The sequence below is a fragment of the Lissotriton vulgaris genome, chromosome 2_1, assembly GCF_964263255.1.
Source record: "Lissotriton vulgaris chromosome 2_1, aLisVul1.2, whole genome shotgun sequence".
In the NCBI taxonomy this organism is placed as follows: domain Eukaryota; kingdom Metazoa; phylum Chordata; class Amphibia; order Caudata; family Salamandridae; genus Lissotriton; species Lissotriton vulgaris.
Window position 1 is genome coordinate 122,633,339 of NC_141687.1, and position 20,392 is coordinate 122,653,730.

Here is a 20,392-nt window from a genome sequence, read left to right on the forward strand (position 1 = left end):
GCGGAGACGGCGGGACGGGGGATGCCACTATTCACGGCGTCTGAGACCCTAACGAGGCAGCAATTACTACAAATGCATGAAACCCAGCGCATTCTGGGGCAGATTTACAAGGACTGGTGCATCACTGCATATCAGCAGGGATGCGCCAGGTAAGATGCGTCACGCAAGTTTACACTTGCGCCACCACAGATGTGCCGTATTTACAATGCAGGGCATCGTGGCGCAGGGATAAACAGATGCGTGATGCATCTGATGGCGCATGGCTGGAGTCGTGTCACAAGCGCGACGCAACCCCAGCAATGCTCAGGGGCTGCCCATATCTAACATGCTGCGTCACGCCTTACGCCTGCTGCAAGCAGGCGCAGGGTTTTGACACAGCGGCGTCGGAAAAGTGACTCAGTGAAATCTTGTACATTTAACTGCGTCACTTTTCCGAGGCTTTTTCCGACTGAACGCCCACCCTGCATACATTAAACCTGACGCAGGTTTAATGTGGCGCAGGGCTTTACAACGTGACGCATCTCCCAGGCTCTCCACATCACTGGAGTCAAGTTATCCAGGCTGATGAAGGCTGATAGCCAGAAACCGGTCCTTGGATGCTTGATTCCGGTCATGGCTTGGTAGTTCGGGCTGGACTGTTACCATGAGGCACAGGGTCAAGGCTGATTTGCATATAGCCATTGTCTGACCTAGGGTGGTGTGGAGTGCAAAAAAACGATGGATTTAGGCCCAGATCTTTGTACTGGGGTGAATGTAAGACATTGTTCTGCATTCTGTCCATCAACTGTGTTTTTTGCAACGTTGTAAATAAGGCGCAACATGGAACATGGTTTACGCCGTCGTTGCGTCACAAAAGTGACGCATCGGCTGCGTAATAGTGTTGCAAGGGGCTTGTAAATCTGTCCCTGTATGTTTAACTGGTCATACATGCAAACATGTATATCTGTGCTCAAAAATCTTCCAGCATCCCATTATTAATCACTGTTTATATAAAATTGTTTTGAAAAAGTGACAGAGAGAGAAGGGCCTCGATTTCTGTGTGGGGTTGGAGATACCTATATTTGCGGCAAGGGGATGCCCCCAGAAACATCCTAACATATGTAAGAGGTGGGCGGACTATTGGGGGATATATTTGGAACCTATCCCTGCTGGTTCGATAGATTAGCAACGAATAGAACAGACACGATGAGGGGTGAATACGGGTTCAGTGGCTTTGCTCTTCAATTGGGGCATGATTTGGCACGTATAGTATTGTATATTGGATTTATGACACTTCAGTTTATTGTTAGTATGTTTACTTGCATTTTATCCTTCTTTGTCTAATTGGCAACAAAATGTTGACTTATGGCTATATTGTATATTGTATTGTTTTGGTACTTGGCCTCGACAGGCCTACTTTGGCTGTTGACAATAACATTCTGTTGTGAAAAAAAAGTGTCAGAGAGCTTTCGGCCGGGTCAGTTCATAGGTGGTATCAGAGGTCAAAGTGCATGTGCAGTGCTGCCAAGGTTTCAGATTGCTATGTGTGACATTTTCATAATTTCAGTGTTATTATGAGTGACAATTAAATGACTATGAGTGACACTTTCTCGCGAGCAAAATCAAGCTAAGAAGACGAGGGAAAGATATTAATATCAGAAATTACACCTATTTGAGCAATCAGATGGTCTTTAGAATCATGTGTTCAAGTTAAGCTAAACGGCGCAGACCAGACTGGCAATGAAAAACTCAAAATAAATTATAAAACTGGCAGCAGATCCTCTCCATCTATGCATAAAGGATCTGGAAAACATCCCTGTATCCATCAGGACTGCCTCAACACTGCTCCAATTTACGAAAGAGTTGTCGGCGCACCTTTTTAAAGAACGTGGCAGTACGAATGCAGTAATATTACACATATCCTCCCAGATCCATGTACCTCTCAAATCACTCACTGGCTGTATTCCTGCCTTTGACCATGTTCTGCGCTCCACTGCCTAGGTTTATGCGATTAAAACTGCACATAATTATGCCGATTCATCTCCCTTCACAGACATTGCACTTTAGAGAACACTTCATGCACAGGTGCATGAAAGCAAACCTGTTACTTAGGGCCATATGTATGAAGCAAATTCGCATTCGGAGAGGCCAAAATTCGCCTTTGCGAATGCGAATTTGCTAAATGGGATGTATGAATGAAAATCCGGTGCAAAATAAGGAATCACAAAATTTGCTATTCCTTATTTTGCAATTGCATTTAAGGAATCGCAAATTTTGCGATTCCTTAAATACAATGTACGAAGCTAAAAAACATTGCTAATTGTCCCTAAAGAATCACAAATTACTACCAACTTCAAGTTGTTCTCCAAAACCCAAACCTAGCCCTGAAGCCTAAAAATACCACTGTACCCCAAAACCCAAACCTACCCCTGACCCCTAAAATACCCCTGTACCCCAAAACCCAAACCTAGCCCTGAACCCTTAAAATACCCTTGTACCCCAAAACCCAAACCTACCCCTGAACCCTAAAAATACCCCTGTGCCCCCAAACTTAACCCTGAACCCTTAAAATAACCCTGTACCCCAAAACCCAAACCTAGCCCTGAACCCTAAAAATACCCCTGTACCCCAAAACCCAAACCTAGCTCTGAATCCCTAAAATACCCCTGTACCCCTAAACCCAAACCTACCCCTGATCCCTAAAAAGTCCCCTATACCCCAAAACCCAAGCCTAGCCCTGAACCCTAAAAATACCCCTGTACCCCAAATACCATACCTATCCATACACCCTAAAACTACCCCTGTACCCCATAACCCCAAACTATATCTGAACCCTTAAAATACCCAAACACCCCAAAACATATACCTCAGTACCCCAAAAAATATATACCCCTATACCCATACTTACCTTATCCAAACATTAAAAAAAAATATGCTTTTACCATTCATGCATTTACAACAAATTTCGTTGTAAATGAATGCGTGGTAAAAGCATATAAAATGTAATGCCATGCGTTATAATGGCATTGCGGAGTCATGGTACTTTCGTAATGAAAGTATGCGGAGTGATGGTATGCGGAAAGAAAGTTGCGGAATGATGGGTGTTTACCCCGGTAAGTACATTGGTGGCACGGCGGCCCACATCTCCAGCAACATACTCATATTTTTTCACCACCCATTTGAAAAATGCACAGGTCTCTCTCATTGATGGCCAGCACCGACATAAACTTTTAGACACTCCTCCCGCCACAACTTCTAGAATTGCGAACTTTAGAGCTGGGGAGCTACGTTCGAATCTCGGCATCAGCTCAACAGCCTGTAATTCCAGGCAAATCGCTTTGTCTCCCCGTGCCTACCGCAAATGAATGTGTTCTTCTGTAATGTAAATTGTGCTCATGCCATGTTGTCGAGTTTGCGCTATATAATATTGCAAGGAAAAATAAAGTAGGGAAACTCGAGTTCAAACACTACTGAACGCGCACTCAAGTGCATCAGCAGTGCACTGTGAATCGGAGCGTTTCACAGGCCTCTCACAGATAAGAAATGCTATCAAAACGAAATCCTACAAAACAATATACTTCTGGCCGGCAGCAATTCATATCCGGACAATGTCGGGACGGTCTGCTAGTACTAGATAAAATTACAAAAAAATGTCTAGATAAGTGGTCCTTGTAGGAAGCTGGCTTTGTATATACTATACCAAATTGAGCTATAGTGTGCACAGAGTCCAGTGGAATCCAAAAGGTAGGCAGAGGTAAAAGTAGATAGCACAGTACTCTCTACTAGTGGTAGTGTGGGCGAGCAGTAAGACTTTATCGGAGGGTAGTGTTAAGCATTTGTTGTACACACTCAGGCAGCAAATGATGTCACACACTCAAAGAATGAACTCAGACCAATTTGATTGTATAAAAAATATTGTTTAGTTATTTTATATCTAGAACCAAGCCAAACCTGGTGCAGGTAAGTGAAATGATACTTTGCAAAATCTTATGCAGTGATTTACAGTTGAATGCTGGTTCAAATGCAGTTGGAAAAATTACATGTATGTCAATAGTCTGAAATTACTTTTCAGTTATTTTACAGATTACTATGCATGTTACTTTTTAGATTACTTTGTAGATTATTTTTGGTAATCAGTGTGATATGCCTAGATATCACACTGAGACATTTCCTAGACAAAAGGTAAGAAATTCACGTTTAGTACATTTGGAGTTTTCCAATGTTTCATAGAAACCAACTCGACACTTAGAAGTGTGCAATCCAATGGAAAGAAATTAAGTTAACGGTTTGCAGGTAAGTATTTATTTGTGGAAGTTGATATTCTGGGTTTGGAACCAGGGTTCCCCAGGGTCGAGGATGCACTCTCAGAACACCTACAGAGGCACTAGGGCGGTCGGGTGCAGAGTGCTGAGGCCCAATTTTATCCATTGGGGAATAGGAGGCCTCAGGTTGGTGGCTGCTCACGAGCAAGCCACAAGGTTGGGGGGGCCAAAGGTACTTGTGTTAGGCTCAGGGCAAAGGGGGATCCGAGTTAGTACCCAAAGTACACCCGCCGTGGCACAGGGGCAGCTGGGAGCAGGGTGCTGATTTGGCGTCGGGTGCGCAGTTTGATTTGAATGGGGATTCTCCGGTTGCAACAAACACTGCAGGCTCGGGGACGTTGATCTTCTAGAGTTGACCACCGGCTGGAGAGGTAAGTTGGGATGCCTAGGGATGCTGGGACACCGTCGGTTGGGCCACCAACGTCGGGTGTAAGGGTGTCTTTAGGCGTGGGGTTTTCTTACCAGCTCCGGTCGCGGTCGGGAGACCCTCCAGAAAGGGGCTGCAAGCGTCGATTGGAGATTCGAGGCAGGTCAGAGATCAGCAGATCTCAGGTCAGGATTGCCGGGGAGACCTCTTCGTGATGTTGGGCCACTCAAACTCGTTGGATGTAGAGTGGCGCACACTCGCAGATTTGGCCGGAGTCAGAGTCTGTGGGTGAGCAAATCCGGTGCTCACAGGAGACAAAGTCTTGGTTTGAGAAGGCAGGGCAGGTCCTGTGAGTTCTTGGGGGCTGTTGGCTGCAGGACACACCGGAATTTCACTGGAGCCGGTTCGAGTTGTGGACAGGCCATTAGGGCTGGGGCCAAGTCAGTGGGTGTCCTCCTCTTCTTAGTTCAGCACAGCTTCTTCGGTCCGTCTTCTTCTTTTTTCTGGTCAGTTCTTGTCTGAGGAGGCAAGGTTAAGGGTTGCCCCTAAATACTAGATTTAGGGGCGTTACATGTAGGTAATGGTCAGGAACAATGTGTTGCTTACTTGGGGTGGGTAAGCCCCCTATTTGCCACCCTCCAGTGGGAGGGGTACATAGGCCTCTCTCTGGTTGGCTGGGCCCCCAACTGCAAGATGGCAGGGACTGAGAGTTGTGCTTCATCTCGCCTCCCCCACCTGAGGGGTAGGGTCGGCAAAGGTAGGAACACCTGACTTCCATACTTGGTTTTTCCGCCAATTCTCCCAGCCAAAGTGGGGTTCAGAAACGGTGGGGGCCAGTTGCTGGAAGCAGCAAATGGCTGAAGTAGCTCCCAAAGGTGGCAAGCCTTTGAAGATTTCCCTTCATGGACCCTGCATATCCTGGGAAGGAGGCTTGGCACCTTGTCTCAGAATGTACCCCCAGACACCCGAGAGTGGCAGGCTCTCAACCAAGGTGTCCAGAAACATGTCTGGTGGTGGCAGCTCGTGAGCAGCCACTCAGCCAAGACACTAGACTTAGGTTGTTTTTCAGGGGGCATCACTAAGATGCCCTCTGAGTGCATTTTTCATTAAATTCCACACTGGCATCAGTGTGGGCTTAATGTGCTGAAAAGTTTGATAACAAACTTCCCAGTTATCAATGAAGCCAATATGGTGCTGTGGAGTTCATAATGTCAAACTCCCAGTACCATATTCTCTTAATGGCATTATTGCACTTATAATGTCTAAGAATTGGCTTAGACACTGCAGGGGTACAGGGCTCATGCACATGTACCCTCACCACTGGTTTAGTGCATACAGCTAGAGGGGTGGCTGGCCTATGCCAGGGCAATGCTGCACCAAAACATGCAGCCTGCATTGGCAGTGTGTGAGTTTAAAGGTACAGGGCCTTCAAGGGTGGCACAATACGTGCTGCAGCCCTTACAGTCCTTCCCTGGTCACAGTGCCCTTGGTACCTATGGTACCATTTACAAGAGACTGACATGTGGCAAAGAGTGCAATGGGTTTTTTTTTTCATGCAGTTTAGGGAACGAACATAGGCCCCCGGTACCTGGTTGGCAGAAACCCAGGGCAAACTCAGTCAAAGTACATCAACAGTTTGGCAAATAGTGGCGGCAACCATGCAAACAGAGGGCACTTTCTTACAGTACTCCAGATTAATCACTTGGTGGGGAAGAACAGAATCCATTTGCAGTCTTGACGCTATTGGCACTAAATGCAGTTAAATGAGCAGCCATGCACCATGCAAAGTTAATGATATGGCACGGGTCAAGTAATAGAAAGTGCCAGAAGTCAGGGTCCAAAACTCTTAAAGACCTGTCGCCATATCGGGCCCACTTAAGATGAGTAATAAAACCTCAGAGCTCAGGGACCTTTCCAGGATGTAAAGAATCGGGCGCTTGGACAGAAACACATGGCCAGTCCTGTGGTTTGAGGCACCAAAGCTTTTTAAATTGCACACACTGCTTCACCCGCTGTGAAAGGTACAACAAGGCAGCTTCTTCAACGAGTAGCTCATGAGCTTTTGGTAGCTATGCAGTGTGTAGCGGGATGGGATTGGCACCGTGCAGATCCTAGGTGCAAACGCAAGCAGAAGCTGCACTTGAGTAGTAGACCTTTAGTGCTGGGTGGAGGCTTAACATCTACAAATCCACAATACATCAATGACAGTGAAGCCTTTTAGGCCCCACAAGCATGGCAACTTGCCACTGGATTCAAGTAAGCCTGGCTGAAGATGGCTGAAATGCCAGAAACCGGTCCTAGGAAGCTTGTTTCCGGTCCAAGGAAGGCATGGCTTGGCACTTCGGGCTGGACTGTTCCCGCGAGCCACAGGGTCAGACTGATTTGCATATGGCCATGTCTGAACTGGGGTGGCAGAGTGGGCTAAAGAACGGTGATGGATTAAACTCAGATCTGTTGACTGGGTGTGAGTGTTTGATTGGTTCAGATACACCGTCCATCACCACCCCCTTTTGTACCGCTTTGTAGGTGGAAGTAGGCGCTCGTGGAGTGGTGTGGTTCACTGGTTAGAGGCGGCAGACCCGGAAGCAGAGAACAGCCCCGGACCAGGGTTCAATTCCCGGCGCGGCAGGGTCGTGGACCAGGGTCAGCGGACTCGATAATTCTCGTCTCGGTGCCTACTCTAACCAGGGATCACACTCGGCAACTCTGGGCATTAGCTTGCCTCATCTCTACAACGGCCCCCCACATTCGCCGGGGATGCCTGGTTTCACCTTGGAGATACCCAGTAGGGACCATCTCACAGGGAAAGCCAGGACGGGTTCCCCAGCGGTCTAAAGCGCCAGGACGCCTCAGGGCAGCAGTGCGCTTTACAAGACACATACACATACACATACACACACACACAAATGTAACTACAATTGCAATTAGAATTAGAATTAGACAAATCGCCATATTCGAATTGAAGTGCAGCCTTCTCTTACCTTTTGAGCCATAGAGCCGTCGACATCGGCTCACAGAAGACTGCTTCAATCATTGTGCCAAACAAGCAGAGCCCTTCCCTCTCTTCCCAAATCCTGATGTATATCCAGGGAGGGAATGTAGGAAGAGACTAGAAGGGGGCCCTAATTTCGTCTTAAGGCTATTTTAAAGTTGGCTGTAAATTGAATTCTGTGAATAAGGCAGCAAAAGTTTCAGCCTAGGCTAAGTATCTCCCCCTCTGACCAAACCGGCTATTTAAGCACCTTCCTGTGAATCGTCAGTCCCACATTAATGCAGAGGGGCATATTCAGATGAATGTAAGGATCCAGTCCCAGGAGCCTATATGCATTGTGCTGTGCACTGGTCCCAGCAAGCATGATAGAATTATATTATCCTCTGTTGTTGTTTTTGCGGGATCACTGAAAACCACGCCCAGTTCCCCCTTTGGGGACACTACTCACTTCTCAATTAGAGGCCACATTGGTGTATTAGCACAGGTAGTAAACAGATAGGCGGGGCACATTTAATAAACTTTCACGCAATGCGGGTCAGCAAGCAAAGTGTCTGTGCTGTGTAGCGTGCGCAGAAATGCTCCATATTTACACAGATATGGACCATTTCTGCTCTCTCCTTGTGCTGGCGCACTGTGTGGAACCTAGTACTAGCACCATCGCAGGCACCCTTGCACTATGCGTGCTGTAGAATGCAACATGTGTGGTAAGAGGAAATAACAAGGAGAAATAAAGATATTTCTCCTGGTTACGCCTCACTGGGGAAGGAGCAGAATTTTGACTCGTACCAAGGGTTACAAGCCTTTTTAAGTTTGGGAATGCACCAAAATCCATGGGTGGAGGCACGGGGACATCCATTCTCTACCCAATGAATGCCTCCCAATTTGAAATGTACAGTAACTCAGCTCAAGCAGCTGCCTTGCTTTACGTTTGTTTACAAATGCAAGCAAGGCCATATAAATTAGACCTCGCGTGACTTTGTAAATATTACTGAAGCCTTAGCGTTGTCCTTGAGCAGACTTGCATTACGCAAGGACCATGCAAAGGCTTCGTAAGTATGGGCTTAGATATGGGCAAGCATGTGTGCCAAATTGTACTTTTTCATGTGTGGCGGACCGAATCTACCACTTACTGTGAATGCTTATAGTGTAGAAGGTGTGAGTATCGGCCTCGCTGAAACCCAAATGAATTTCTTAATGACCACATCAATTTCAGATAACGTAGCGTTCGGGATAGGTAGGGTTCCCATTACAAACACGTAATTAAATCTGGGTGCCAGCATCATCTTAATTGCTTGACCTCTGCCTTCAATAATCAACTGTTTTTGTTCGTCAATTAATGGCTGGATATAGTCATGGACCATATTTCTAGGTTCTCTATTGATCAACATACCCACCTTTGTTTGGTTAGATGGCATCCAGCAGAAAGGGTGAGTTACCAGAAACAAATTGGTCATAGCCCTAGACTTTTTTTGTGTGCAATTTCTTGAGGGCATTGGAGGGCTTTGCATGAGAACCAGGTTGCATAATACAAGGTCAGATTCTTTTTTTAGGTACAGAGATATTAAGTGATTTGCTCATAATCAGAGGATGCTGAGCTGTAGCTGGGAATTAAACCTTGTTCCCCAGTTCCAAAGGCAGCAGCTCTGGTCGTTCGGCCATATCGCCTTCCTGAATTAGCTCAGTTGATGAGGTAACCAGAGAACAGCGAGAATTCTTCAGTCAGGGACATAGAGTTAGAGATCAATGCTACATCACCCAAAAGTGTTGGCTTGTTATGATAAGCATATAGGAGGAATAGCCTCAAGCTTGCTGGTTGATAATGCCTAGGACTGCAGTTGACTGACGAATCTTGGTGGCCAGAGGTTCCAGATCCCAGATTGATAAAAGTGTCAAACTCAACATGTGCCCCTCTTATTTGGGAGTTCTCAAATATGAAGCCATTAGAAGGTATCTGTGCAACTGACATATACAACCAAAGCACCTTATCTATGAGACCTCACCCGGCCCAGTGTAGCGTTCTGAAGAAATAGCCACACTTCACTTTATCAAACACTATCTCAGCATCGAGGGAGTGAGCAACCTTCTCATTAACGTCATCCCTGGACTTCCAGAGCAACTGCAGGAGCGCCCCCATGTTGGCTTCTGAGGATTAGCCAGACGCGAAGTTCCCCGTGAGAGATAGATCAGTTAGGGCATTAGTTGGTCGCATCTGTTGGCTAGTCCTTCGCCAGCATCTTCATATCTGTATTCACTAATGAGATTGGTGGGTAACTAGTGCGAAGGATGTGGTCCTTGCAAGACTTGGGAATCAGGGATATAGTTGCACCAATAATTCAGGTCTCAGTGCCTGATGCTTATGCCATCTGTGGCCTTTCCACTCTCCTCTCCAGCCAAGATGCTTTCAACCAAGGTCATGGTCTGCTCTTCATCAATATGCAGTAGGATAATGTCTACAAAAAACGACTTCCTCCATTTGGGAGGTGGATCCATTCCTCAAGTCATACAAATCTGTGTAAAAGGAATGAACCCCACCCCAGGGATATCTAATGGGTGCGTGAGGGTTACACTGTAGTGTAGTTCCTAAATCCCTGATAGGCTCTGCGCATTGGAATAATATACACGATAGTTTTGACATAGGATTGAGGTCAGTACGCCTCTATCGAGTACATTAAACTTAATTACTTGTGTGTGCCAGCTAACTCAGAGGTCACTAGAAACTTCTCGAATGAACAAGAAGGGATTAGTTTCTCACAACTGCATAAACATGACAACTATGTTTCCCTTAGAATCGGAACAGTCTCAGAATCGTGGAAACAGTAGATAACAGTTTCACTCAGTCAATCATGCATGCTTTTCTTTTCTACAGAGTTTGCACAGAAATAGGGAGACGGGCGTTTCAATAAAAAGGGTTTATTGAACAGTCTTATATCTCATGCAAGAGATGTGAACTGCTACAATCGTAAGACAGAATGCGAAGTATAATACGTACTGGGTTAGCAGTGAGATAAAATAATACTGCAATAGCATGGCTTGTTAATATGATATATATTCATAAAAATACATACATAAATAACACAGGCTGAAATACTCATCTGGTGCTTCTAAAACAATTCTACCCCAGTGTCCCTAACCTAAGTGTAGTACGAGGGAAGAAGTAGGTGCTGTTTAGCCAAGAGTTGCCAAAAGTTTCTCTAGGTTGTAGTCCGCTCCATACTTTAGAATGAGTGAAGTTGGAATCTCTTTCCGGATCTTCATCTCTAACACTTCGCAAGGAGAGTCAGAAACACTGGAGCTGGATTCTCTGCGTGCGAGGAGGATGACAGCATCTAGTCAGTGCATCAGTTGGGGACTTGACTTCCTTCCGAACTGCCGTGGTGAGCCGCGTCATGCAAGTAGGCAGCCGAACCGTGGTTTGCCATGGTAAGTGAAGGTATAATTATACCTTGAAAGGGTTTAGGAATGCCAGTATTGACGTACAAGTCGGACATAAGAACATCAAAAATTAACCCCCTAAGGAATGGATGTTCATGCATAATAAATGAGTTCTTGGAGAAATCAATATCCAAGCAAGGGGAAGTCCTAAAGGCTTAAGAGTCTGGTTTTCAGAGAACTCATTGTCACGTGGATAGACGGATGTAGTTGACCATGCCTGTATTTGGTTAGCATGAGCAATGCCTAAATAAGAGCTGGATTTCTGTGCCTAAATAAGGGCAATGTGAATTGTACCTATATAAGGGCATAAATCGGGAAATATATATACGGTATCTAAAGCGACACACAACACCCACTCCACTTTCGTGTGAACGACATTACTAAATCCTAAATATGTTAAACATATCTAAAAACAGAGTATCGCATGATTTGCTAAAACATGTTCAAAAACATATTTCTGAAAAATGCATTAAAAAGTGTTGCTGTACGTATTAAAGAAATGCTTCATTATAAGCATATGTAGACGTTTGAATACTACATGAATGAATCATAAACATATATACATGATGAAATGGCTCGTAAATACAGAAGAAAAAAGGGCCAAAACCATTTCATAACAGATTACATAAACATTAGTTGTGGACAAGGCCATATATTGTCTCTGGAAGTATTCAAAGAATTCTGTTCTCCATGAATAGTACTACTATAAGCAGATTACTTGCGCCAAAAAATGAAAAATACAAATTTGGAGAAAAATACTAATCATAGGAAAAAAGTTCCAAAGTTAGTCCCTTGTTTTTGAACAATGAAGGTCAACTTCAAAGTGTCTCAGAACTCTGTGTGCCAAAATCAAAAGGCAGTGTTAGGGTTTGGAGAAAAGATGAAATCTTCTATGTCTGTAGACAAAAAGTTGTCTACCATTGTAGGTGAAAGTTGGATTACCTCGTTTAGAAGACTAACCGCACATAGATGAGAAGCATCACCTTCAGCATTGGTCGCATCAGAAATGTTCGTATCAGATGTTACCTGCGCGCCTGTTGTTTCCTCTCGTACCTCAGCATTAGCAATTTGCGTCTGGGAGATCTCAATGAATGCCGTCATCAGGATTGGTAGCCGCTGGGGACAACACAGAGCATGGGCCATTACAGGGTCCAGCAGAGTATCGACATCCGTAGGCATGACTGATGGGAGTGTTAGACAGATGTCTAGCACGCATTCTTCACCGCAAAGCAGGCAGCATAGAACAGGTAAGATACAATCTTGCCAGATTGGTCTGAATGACAGAAACCATGTGGTATTTAATTTTCATAGACGAGGTAAACCTAAAATTTAGATGGTGCGCTCACGACACTTTATCTCCAATAGAGCTCTCTCTTTGGTGCTTGTAGTGACGTTGGTGATTTGGCTTGCCATATCATAGCAGTAGGAGCAAAACTAGGATCCCTGGAACGAGTCCAAAAAGTAGTGGCAGTCTGCCAAGCACAGAGTGCATGAAGGTGGAAAGTATTCCGAGGACTGCTTGAAAAGGTGCTAACAGTCCTGAACACACGGTCTTAAATACATGTACAATACTGCTCGTATCAGACATGTTTAAGATACGTTCCAAAATTTCTGAGAAATGTATAGGGCAGTTTGTATTCAAAAGGGCATGTATCTTGGCAGTCCTTGCGACTTGAAGATCATAGGTTTTTTGGCCGAGGTCAGTGCACAGTTTGTTCTAAAAGAATGACTTTCATTCTGCTTAAAGTATCAATATAGAAGAGATGTTCTCTGAAGGCCATAAAGGCGACTCCCTGGCTGTCTTGGTTTGTGGAAACAATACTTGCATACAGCAAGTGACCCTGGATGAAACAGTCACTAGATATGGGATATCTGGCAACAGTCCAAAGTCCAAAGTAGTCCAAAAATTGGATTAATCACTGCAGCTGGTGAGCCTTGCAGGTGATAGGATAAGTTTGTAGTGGAACCATCGCAGGCCTCATGTAAGTTAATACTCTGACAAAGGAGAGAACCGCTTAGTGCGTTTTCACAGTTAGAACTGCTAAGAAACACTTCACGCCCCGACTCCAACATCTGTGTGTGTATGGTAAATCTCAAGATGTCTTGATGTATTCTATACCCAACCTTTCATATTTGCCTGCTGGTATATTTTTTAGGCAATACTGAAAATCGAAAATTGCAACAGGCAGAGTAATTTTACCATGTATGATCCACTCAGTGACTGGTTTCTTTGCCACTGTGAATGGTAATTTTTCCAGTTTTTCAATGCTCAGCACCGTATACTCTGCTCCCCTTTGTGCCAGTTTGATCTGTTTATCAGTGAGATTGAATTCTGAAAACAGTGACGTAGTATTGATTAAACGCCAAGGTACATAGCCTGCACGCAAGTTTTGTAGCGTCCAGCCAAATAGCATGATAGAACATAATTGAGACTGACCATGTTGCAGCATGACCAAGTCTTGTTCCATGATGTCTATGGCAGAAGACACAATGCTGTCCACTGAATATATCCTGGACGACAGAGTCGTTAACCCATTGTCTACTACAGAAAGAGATTTCTCTAAATTACTACGATCAATTTTTTGAATTCGTTCTGCAGTCTCTGCTTGGGTAATATTCCATATTTCATTATAAGCAACATAGATACGTCATATATGAAATGTTTTTGATGCGTTTTTCTTGGTCCTAGCAGATGGTCTGCACCATCTTTAAGTAAAGATAAATGTTGTTTTACATCCTCAAGTTTAGATTTCTGTAGCCAATCAAGGCATAGTTTCTCTACACTGTATGTTGTTACTACCCCAGGATGCTGTCTTTGAACATATCTTGGGTCTGGCCTATTGATAGTGAAACCCTGTGTTTTGTTCAGGAATCGATTTTGACAGTGGTTTGTGTCTGTGGTCCAGAGCAACCATTTGTTCCATTCTGGATCTGATCTGTTGTGATGCAAAATATTATGTACGTCAACCTCTCCCCGTGTAGTGCTATTACTAGAGGTATGGTTGGTGTGTTCATGTCTTTGATCTTGGCTAACCCATGGCAAGACGTTTGTTGGACAGTGTCATTCAAAAACATAATTTGCTCAGGGATGACACAGGCTCTAAACAAAGCTTCTACCCCCTGCACTTGCCAATCTTTTGTACCCCGGTTTTTGTCTCAATGTTGTCTTTCCAAAACTCAAAACTGTGTCTAGACAGTTGGGCAATAAAGGCTGCAGTATAAATCTGTTTTGTATTTGTTAGCATATTTTTAGTTCCTGTCATGTTCACATTTTTAAAATAAAATGATTCAGCATTGGATACATTGAACCCTAAAAAAATATGGAAATGGCATTGCAAAAGTTTTTGAGCTACCCTTTGGAGGTGTAGTACAATGTTCCCATTGGTTATACATAGAAACCTTTATAGGCATTGCAGATGTGTGCAAGAAATGATGACCATAATGGTTATAACAATACATTTGCTCATTGTCTGATGAACCCTCTAAATATTCATGATTTGTGAATACTGCAAACATTTCTAGATCAGACATCATGTTATTAACAGTCTCGAAGTCCCAATCATCAGAAAAGGTATTAGAGGTAATAAAGTCATTTAATGAAATCTTGAAGAAGTGTGGAATCTTCAAAAGCTCCGACGGGCCAAAAAGGTCATATTCAGTTCTGTCCCAAACTATACCATCTGGTGTAGGAACGGCCGTGATGTTCACTGCTTACAAGTCTCTTTGTTCACGATGGGATGATTTGTGTGTCTGGAGAAGTAAGTTTACTTTCTTACTTGCTGTGTCCATTAAATATATCTTTAATTTATCAGCATACCCAGAGTTAACCAAAGTAGAATATTCCCAAAACAATCCATAGTTCAATCCATGGTGAAACCAGATCAGTCTTTTTCAGGAGATGAAAAAAGTCTGTAGCTTGTTCTTTGAAAGTTCTTTGTGCTGGCGTTGTTTCAGGTTCTCTCGGATCCTCAGAAAACGTATCAAAGTTAATGAAATAGCCATGGGCAGTCCTGTCAATGGTTTAAATTGCATCCGGATTTGTTGAAATCGCTGGAACCACTTGATCACTTGTTACTTCATTGTAGACAGGTGTTTCAGGACGAACAGTTATTTGGGTCTTAAGAGGAACGAGTTCCATAACATTAGTGCTTAGTCCTTCTTTTCTAACTGTAGGATCTTCAAAGGTGATAAGTCTCTTAGTTTGAACCTCTTGGATTGTAGCTAGAGGAGTGTGTCTACTACATTGTTGGAGTCCACTTAGCCTACTGCTTAGCATCAGCCACACAGATCAGGTCGATGGACACAAATCTTTTCTCCTTTTTACCGCCAAGGAGCGGCAGTAGTACTGTTCTTGATCCGTGGATTGCTAGGACAGGTACTGGCTGTCTGTAAGAAGCCCCAAATTCCTTCTTGTCTGCGATCTTTTCTCTGACTAGATCACCAAGCTTTGGGATCCAGACAGGACTTGCTGGGACGGTTGATTTTTCCCGAGTGGTGGTAGGCTTCAGGAACACGTTGCTTTGTTTGGATCTTAGTTCATTTAAGTCCTGTAAAACAGCCAAACGATCTTTGATATCAAATTTCTTATTTTTCACCACTGTTCCATGACAATCAAGATCCAGAACCAACATTCTTGTCCCAAATAGGACCTCATATGGAGTGACATCCCCTAGAGAACTTCTTGGAAAATTATTTAATGCACGTTGGACCCCATAAAGATGTTTGTCCCACCCATCACCCGAACCTAATACCCTAGCTGTTATAGACTGCTTTATGTCCCTGTTTTTTCTTTCCACAACAGAATTTCCCTCAGGATGGAATGGAGAAGAATACTGCAATGTTATGCCCAAACTGGCCAAGGCTTCTTTGTAGGCTTGAGAGCTAAACGCAGGGCCCTGGTCAGAGTATAGTGTGCCTATTGCATATGTGCCAATAAAGACTCGCAAATCTTTTATAACAGTTCGAGGGCAGCCGAGTGCTGGGGCCACATCCAAAGGAACCTCGAAGACGAGTCCACTGCGACCATGGTATATTTATAGTTACCATCCCTTTGTAAGGGACCGCAGTGGTCCAGGTAAACACAAGCTAATGGTTTATCTGAAATTAACAGGGGCGTCTACGCAGGAGTTTTCACAGTAGAGACTTTCATCTTTTGGCATATTTCACAGTCCAAGACATAGTTTCTGGTCTGTTTCCTAATGCCGGGCCACCAGTATTGTTGTTTTAATAACAACATTGTGGCGGAAACACCTGCATGAGCCAAGGCAAGCCCTTCGTGTGCTTCTAGGATTAGTCCTAATCTATGTTCCATATTTGGAATTGCCCGATCCCTCTCTCGGAGGGATGGGCGGAATTGGAATCTAGGAGGCCGAAGTGTGGGCTGAATGATGAGATGTATTGAGGAGATGTACAAGATGGGGTAGGAATGTTTCAGAAAAAAAAAGTTCAATGATGGTGATGGTATTTCAATAGTCAGGATCGTCAGGTGGTTGCTCTATGAAATGCCTTGGCCAGCCGTTGTTCACTACTTCCTTCATCCTGGTCCTATGGACAGCCACCCCGGAAGGCTCAAAGAAATACGGAAAGAGCGGTCAGTGGACTATAGGAGATTAAGACTTTTCTATGTACCGTCACCACACCCGAAGTGCTTTGAATTTAAAGTAAACAAGAACACACTCTGGTGCTCTATTCCTCTTTTTACTGGCTTTTAGTGTCTGACCGAGGGGCAAGGATGACTGAGTTCGGAGAAAGCCTCCCCCTCTCTACTGCAGTCTTAAGGTTCCCTTTCTCTCGTGCCTCACAAACTAAAATACAGCTCAGTTTAGGTGATATCGGTGAGGTTAGGGAGTGCAAGTGGGATTTACGGCTGTGCGAGGTGCAAAATACAAATGAAAATGTGCCCGCCTTAAACTTTCTACCCCGTAGTTCCCTCGCTCCTTCCCTGTCCCTATAGACCCACTCACCGTGTCTGCCGCAACTCTGCAGAGTTGCGGCGGCCTCTCAGCATCTTCCGGGGGCGTCCACCAGTCCTCGAACCAACAGTCCACGTCCTCTCCGGCAGTCTCTTTATCCTTCGGCGTCTCCTAGATCTCCCTCGTTGCCCGATGTTCTGTCGTGACGAACTCCTCGGCGTCTTCCGGGTTCCTCCTATCGCGCTCTTCTTCCTCCCGCGTCCACTCCCATAATGTCCGTTGTCCCGCCTCATCCGGTGGCCGTCCTTCTTCCCATTGGTAAACCTTCCCCTTGGCTTCCTGTAGAGACGAAGGAGGGTTCCCAATTAAGTCATTGTGTCCCGCATTTGTGCTCGGACCGAACACGGCCGAAAGGGGGGAGTCCTCATTGTTTTCAGGACCCGTTTCCTCACACCCCCACTCCAGGGATTCGAGCAAACAGAACATTGTTCACATCAGTTATATACGAGTATTTGTGTGGAAATTTTTTAGGTAACTCTGTACCGCTGCCTTTGCTTGAAGCATTGACAGCCAGTATTATTTCACTGTCTATTTTCGTTTTTGAACGAGTGATTGTAGCTAAAGGAAGCCTTTGCACAGCCCCCTTCACGACTTCATCCGCCAATTAATTCCCTTCAACGTGAACGCCATCACGTTGATAACTCAGCGTGTGTATCAAGTGAATGTTTTGTAGTCAGTTTTGCAACTGAAGTACTTGTTCCCAAAGCATTTTGTGCTTGATTGTGCCACCTTTGGCATCTTTGAAACCATTTTGAAGCCAATTCCGTAAATATTAATTGTAAGATTGAACACAGTAAAAGGAATCGCACACTATGAGTGTGGGGAATTCGCAATCTGTATTTTTAAGTACCATTATGAATGCTTGTAGTTCAGCTCGCTGAGCTGTACAATCTCCTAGAGATTGCGTTTTTGTGACCATAGGTCTGAATTTGTCATCGCGCATATGACCTTTAATGATCGCTCATGATGCACTATAAGCTTGCTTACCCCTGTAGCGGTTTGTGCAGATCCGTCAGTATAAATTATACATTCATACTGGTCTAGAGGTAGAATTTCAGTAGGCAGAGGACATTTGTGTTCGTATTGCAGGAATGCTTGTGTTTTCAAATAAGGATCAAAAACATATTCAACATCAGTTGCAGCAAGAGAATTAACCCATTGTATACATCTTGGATGTAAAGCTTTTGCATTCGGAATGCTATCTTTTGTAACTGCCTCTAAGGCTGGTACAGGAGTTACGACCATAATGCGTTTCCCCTGTGCTAGGGCTCTTTCTTTTGCTACAGCGGTTTGAACTGCTGTCAGAATTTTTTTTTTTGGAGACTGGAGCAGCGCACACTTTTCTAAAAAGTTGGCTACCAGGCTTTTGCCTTGACTTGATAGTTCATATCCTAGAAAAAGGACGTTGAGATGGGCAATTCTTGATTTTTTTTAATTGAATTTATAACCCTAAGAGGTGAAGCCCAATATAATGGTGTTCACCCTGTTCAAGTGCCTGTTCAGGGCATCGTCTGTCAGGTAGATATCATCGACATATGACAATGCCTCGTCATCATAAATTTTTAGTAACTCTGTTACCCTTGCTGATAATAATCCTGGACTATTCTTGAATCCTTGAGGGAGACAACAGAATTGACGCAGGGTCCCCATTATTGAGAAAGCGGTCAAATACCTGCTTTCAGGTGCAATGTTTTGACAAAAGAACCCGTTAGAAATATCTAATGTGGTTTTATATTGTTTATGCACAATGTTATTTATTAATGCTGTACTGTGTGCATTTTGCACTGCAAATGTTTTACAACAAGAGTTTAGGTGTCTGTAATCCAAAACTAGACGGTTTATATTGTCTGGTTTGGAAACAAGAAACAAAGGATTGTTCATTGATGAGGTGCATGTTCCAATCACCCCTTGGTATTCAAGTTGATCTAAGATCTCCCACACCTGTTCTTTAGCTACTTGCTTTGCCCAGTTGGTTAATTTTTTAACTGAACTTTGTGGTGAGGTGAGTCCTCATCCCATCCTACATGATTTTTGTATAATGCTGGGGATTGGGCGACTGCCCATTTCTTGACATACGTATATTTTAAATGTACTGGAACATGGTTGGAGAAGGCTGGCATAATGATGTCTTCGCCATGTGGGCACTCTCTGACAAATTCTGGTGGCCAGTCCCGTTCTGCTAGAAGTATATCATAATCCTTTGAAAGTCGCTCCCAAAAGAGTGCTTTCACTTTTCTTGGTATGTCTCCCTCCATTCGGAGTGTTATTTCATATCTCCTTTGTGGAGATCTAACCCTGGTGTCTGCAGTCTCACCTTGAATGTCTTCATTCAGGTCCACTGTCTCCAGAAGTCCCTTCAGGTTCAGGTTCTGGTGAGCTATTGATACTTCTACTGCGCTGTCCAACATTGTCTGAGCCCATTCTCCGTTCTAGAGGTGTGTTCTCAAAATCCTCAGCATGTCTGATATTTAGACCCGCTACTTTCTTCTTGGAGAATTGAGGTTTTGTTTTGTTTTTCTGAACATGTTGATTGTCTTTGGACTTCACGCGTTCTTCTTTTTGATATGAGCGTCCTCTTCTTTCGGATATCGGTGACGATATCTGAAAGGTACAAGAGGAACGTGTATCAGTATCTTGATATCTGTCAGGTTTTTACAAATTATCCCTATTCCTGAAGTTGTACCTCCTTTCAGAAGGCTCCTTTTGAGGAGACCTACCTCGGGATAGAGACGTTTTCTCTCTTGAATGTTGTTTATTATTTTCCCACTTCTTTTTAGAACATGTAGGATTGTTTTTAGTAACGCCCTTTCAGGACTTTCAGACAGTTGTGGATTAACTGTATAATTCTATTAATTTTTGTTTGTTACTAAGTCATTTATTGTCCGACATTGCTTCAATGTCAGGATTAGGTGTGTAACTGGCTAAAACCGGCCAAGTTGCTCTTGATCTACCTAGTGGACCGAGCCTGGTAATGTGGTTGAAGTGTTTTAGGGTGCTTTTAAACCAGAGTTCATGTTCCTGGTATGTGAGTGGAATTTCAATATCCTTGAAAGGAATATATTCCTCAGGTGGTTCATCTTCTTTGTAGAAGTGAAACACTCTTGTTATTGGATTTGATTTTGGGAATACTATCCATGAGTTGAACACCTCTGTCTGATGATATTCATGTGCCTACCATCTCTTGATGTTAGACCATGTCTTATATGTTTTAGAGTGATGGCTCTACTTAAGTTAACAGGAATGGTTATAGCATTCTCATTGGTTTCATCAAAACCTGTAAAATTAAAAGCTGTTTTCGCTTGGTCAGCCGCAACTCCACCGGTTTCGG